Here is a 5,147-nt window from a genome sequence, read left to right on the forward strand (position 1 = left end):
TTTGTCATATACAGTAATCACTTCTAATTCTATTCTGCTTGATAATCACATTTCCAATATACTAACATCCTTACACTTCAGTTTGTCTCATATTGGGTCAAAAAATTCTCTCATTAACTCTAGTTAGAGTTCCAGTTTCCAACATTTTGAAGATTCACCAGGTAACTTTATTATGTTTTCCATGATTCATCTTGAAAACTAGCCTCTTTTTTTAAAAGTGTTTTTAAGGAAACTCCATACTGTTCTCCATAATGGCTGTACCAATTTACATTCCCACCAACATTGTAGGAGGATTCCCTTTTCTCCACAATCTCTCCAGCATTTTTTGTCTGTAGGCTTTTTGTGAGGTGATACCTCATTGTAGATTTGATTTGCATTTCTCTAATAAGTAGCAATGTTGAGCATTTTTTCATGTGCCTGTTGGCCATCTGTACGTCTTCTTTGGAGAAGTATCTATGTAGCTATTCTGCCCATTTTTTGATTGGGTTGTTTGTTTTTTTGATATTGAGCTGTATTAGCTGTTTGTATATTTTGGAAATTAATCCCTGTCAGTCACATTGTTTGCAAATATTTTCTGTAGATTGTCTTTTCATTTTGTTTATGGTTTCCTTTGCTTTAAGTTTAATTAGGTCCCATTTGTTTATTTTTGTTTTTATTTCCATTACTTTAGGAGATGGGTCCAAAAAGATATTGCTGCAATTTATGTTAGTGTTCTGCCTATGTTTTCCTCTAGGAGTTTTATAGTATCCAGCCTTACACTTAGGTTTTTAATCCATTTTGAGATTATTTTTGTGTGTTGGAGAATGTGCTAATTTCATTCTTTTACATGTTACTATAGGATCTAGCAGTCTCACTCCTGGGCATATATGTGGAGAAAACCATAGTTTGAAAAGATACATGCATCCCAGTGTTCATTGCAGCACTATTTACAATAGTCACAACATGGAAGCAACCTAAATGTCCATCGACAGATGAATGGATAAAGAAGATGTGGTACATATATACAATGGAATATTACTCAGCCATAAAAAAGAATGAAATAATGCCATTTGCAGCAACATGGATGGACCTAGAGATTATTATACTAAGTGAAGTAAGCCAAAGAAAAATATCATATGACATAGCTTATATGTGGAATCTAAAAAAATGATACAAATTAACTTATTTACAAAACAGAAATAGACCCTCAGACATAGAAAACAAACTTATGGTTACCAAAGGAGAAGCGGAGGGAGGGATAAATTAGGAGTATGGGGTTAACATGCACACACTACTATATATAAAATAGATAACCAACAAGGACCTACTGTATAGCACAGGAAACTATACTCAATATTTTGTAATAACCTGTAAGGGAAAGGAATCTGAGTAAGAATATATATATATATATATATATATATATATATATATATATATATATACATATGTATTATATATATATATATACACTTTGCTGTACACCTGAAATCACTTTGCTGAACAACTGAAACACAACAGCATTGTAACTCCACTACACTTCAATTAAAAAAAAAAAGAAAGAAAAATAGATTGCTTTAAAACCTTTTTCTCTTTATCCACATACTCTTAGTCCCAAAATGAGCTTGGATATCAGTGCAGTGCAAGATGGCAGACTTTGTAATAACCTCAGCAGATTCAACAACGAAGGATGACGAGCCAGACCATTTGCCCATAGAAGAAAATGATATAGACAATATGACCACCAGTAATAAAGAATCAGTAAATTCAAGTGGAAATGGAAGGAATGACTAAAAGAGCTCTGACACAGACCTTGGAGATGAGAGAGAACTTTCCAAAGCAGCTGCTGGAGATAATGTCTGCAACTTCAGTAGTGAAACCCCAAGGGCAGAGGACTTCCCTCTCAAGAAATGGTTGTAATAGTGCCTCTTCAAACCCTGACCTCACTTGCTCTGCCCACAGCCGACAAAGTAGAGTCCTGAAGACACTGAGGCAGTCTCGCCAAACTGATGTCAACACAGAGCCCTCCCAGAATGAACAGATCATCTGGGATGACGCCACAGCCAGGGAAGAGAGAGCGAGACTTGCCAGCAATTTGCGGTGGCCTAGTTGTCCCACACAATACTCTGAGCTTCAGGTTGACATTAAAGAATTGGAGGATTCTCCTTTCCAGGAGCCTTTACATGATTCAGAAATTGCTGAACAGGCTGTGATCCTGGGAACACATGTGTGACTGAAGCCCCCAAACACCCGATCTCTGAAGAACTGGAAACTCCAATAAAAGACAGCCCCCTGATCCCTACGCCTCAAGCTCCAGGTATTGCTTTCCCCCTAGCCAACCCACCTGTAGCTCCACACCCTAGAGAAAAGATGATAACGGTAAAGGAGACTCACGAAGACTTAAAAAAAACAGTACGTATTTCAGCTGTCATCTCTGAATCCTCAAGAACATATGGATTATTGTCATCTGATTGAAAAACTAGGTGGATTAGTGATTGAGAAGCAGCGCTTTGATCCTAACTGTACACACACTGTTTTAGGGCATCCACATCAAAACGAGAAGTATTTAGCCTCAGGGGCAGCTGGGAAGAGGGTGCTTTATCGCTCCTACCTTGAAGCTTGCAGGACTGCTGGGCGCTTCATGCCAGAAGGCTAAGAACGGGGAAGCAGTTCCATACTTGATGTTTTGACTGGAATCAATGTACAGCAACGAAAAGTAGCACTTGCAGCGATGAGATGGAGGGGAAAAATCCAGCAAAGACAAGAATCGCGCATTGTTGAGGGAGCATTTAGCAGGTGGAAGATTACTTCACATGTTGATAGGTCCCGAGAAGCAGGATTCAAATGCCTTCTTCAGTCAGGAGGAGCAAAAGTGCTACCTGGTCATTCTGTATCTTTATTTAAAGAAGCTGCACAAGGGCTTCCCTGGTGGCGCAGTGGTTGAGAGTCTGCCTGCTGATGCAGGGGACATGGGGTCGAGCCCTGCTCTGGGAGGATCCCACATGCCACGGAGCAACTAGGCCCATGAGCCACAACTACTGAGCCTGCGCGTCTGGAGCCTGTGCTCCACAACAGGAGAGGCCGCGATAGTGAGAGGCCCGCGCACAGCGATGAAGAGTGGCCCTCGCTTGCCACAACTAGAGAAAGCCCTCGCACAGAAACGAAGACCCAACACAGCAAAAATAAATAAATAAACTCCTACCCCCAACATCTTCTTTAAAAAAAAAAGAAAAAAAAAGCTGCACATCTCTTTTGTGACTTTAATAAACTGATACCAGATGACTCGGGAGTTAACATAGAAGAAGCTGCTGCCCAGAATGTGTACTGCTTGAAAACGTAATACATTACTGATTTTCTTATGCAGGAATCCCCTCCTCTAATAGAAAATTACTGTCTACCAGAAGCTGTTTCATTTCTTCAGAATAATAAGGAACCTGGGACTGGATTCTCACAAAAGAGGCCAGCTCCTACACAGAAAAATAAAATCGAATGACGTAGAGTATAGTAATTGTATTTACTTAGGTAACAAATGTTAAATGGTTTTTAAATTAATAGCTTGAATGTGACTGTGATGGATTTGTATAGTAATTTAAAGACAAGAAACTGAAGAATTCACCTTCAGTGTAACGATGAGCCTGCTTGAAGTTAAACACCTGAAATTTTAATCATTGAAATATTAACTATTCCTGAATGGAAAGTTACTTGAAATAACAAAACACAACTCCTTAGCTAGCTTGTCATTAAACCATATTGACGTGTGTACGGGGCTTTTTGTTATTTATTTTCTTGTAAATATCCGAGTCTGTAGCTTAGTGGAAGCTTTAGCAAGGTGACTGATTTTGCCTTAAAATGTCTGCTTTAATTCATAATAACAAGGAAGTTGTCAATTGAGATTTACTAATGTTTTCCCTGATTTTTAGCTTCTCACCATTTTACCTCTTTTTAACAGGAGCCTGGGCACAAGGTTTAATGAGGAATTGAGGCTTTCAGCTTAAATGTGTGTGTATACACATATATTCATATACATGAATATGATGTTTGCCAAGTTTGGGTGACAAAACTTGGAAAACAAAGAATAAAGGTAGTGACTCAAAGTAGTTGTTCAAATTGATAAGTTTTTAAAAAGAAAAGCATTCTGGGGCATATACCCAGAGAAAACCATAATTCAAAAAGACACATGCACCACAATGTTCATTGCAGCACTATTTACAATAGCCAGGTCATGGAAGCAACCTAAATGCCCATCGACAGATGAATGGATAAAGAAGATGTGGTACATATATACAATGGAATATTACTCAGCCTTAAAAAGGAACGAAAATGGGTCATTTGTAGAGACGTGGATGGATCTAGAGACTGTCATACAGAGTGAAGTAAGTCAGAAAGAGAAAAACAAATATCGTAAATTAACGCATATATGTGGAACCTAGAAAAACGGTACAGATGAACCGGTTTGCAGGGCAGAAACAGAGACACAGATGTAGAGAACAAACGTATGGGCACCAATGGGGGAAAGTGGTGGGGGGCCTGGTGGTGGTAGGATGAATTGGGAGATTGGGATTGACATATATACACTAACATGTATAAAATAGATAACAAATAAGAACCTCCTGTATAAAAAATAAATAAAATAAAATTCAGAAAAAAAAAGCATTCTGGCATCCATTCTCTTATTGAAGCAATAAAAGATTTGTAAAACAGCTTAAAAAATGTTTATCATTGTATTTATAAAAAGACTAGTGCCTACTGCTGGTCATTTCAAAGTGTGACAATGTATTTATGAATATATGATTTACTTCCATTCTGATAAAGCTTTTATGACTAATTATACTTTGTTTTCGGATTACTCCCTCCCTTGTAGAAAACAAAGCAAAAGATTCAAATAGGTAGCAATACATCTATCCACGTGGTTGGAAATAAATACTCTTGAGACTGCAGCACAAGAAATACATACAAACTTTTATAAAAGTACATGGGGAAAAAAGTAAAAGCATTGAGAAGAAATCCACACTTTGTCATCTAAATGAACTTGGAAAATGAGGGGAGCTAAGAATATATCGCACTTGTAGGCAAATGCTTCAAGAGTAAGATTGTTTATATAATACTGAATATGACATGGATCATATTACCATTGTAGAGCATATGTTCTTTGGAAGCAAGAGAACATCAAC

The 5,147-nt window shown here is 37.8% G+C and overlaps 1 pseudogene; it reads left to right on the forward strand.

Annotated features, from left to right (window-relative positions):
• The first annotated feature begins 1,571 nt into the window (after positions 1 to 1,571).
• On the forward strand, positions 1,572 to 3,469 carry LOC113632488 (DNA topoisomerase 2-binding protein 1 pseudogene; annotated as a pseudogene).
• Positions 3,470 to 5,147: the final 1,678 nt, after the last annotated feature.

This window comes from Aethalodelphis obliquidens, unplaced genomic scaffold, assembly GCF_003676395.1.
Source record: "Aethalodelphis obliquidens isolate GAN/ISIS:26980383/991018 unplaced genomic scaffold, ASM367639v1 scaffold37, whole genome shotgun sequence".
NCBI classification, from domain to species: domain Eukaryota; kingdom Metazoa; phylum Chordata; class Mammalia; order Artiodactyla; family Delphinidae; genus Aethalodelphis; species Aethalodelphis obliquidens.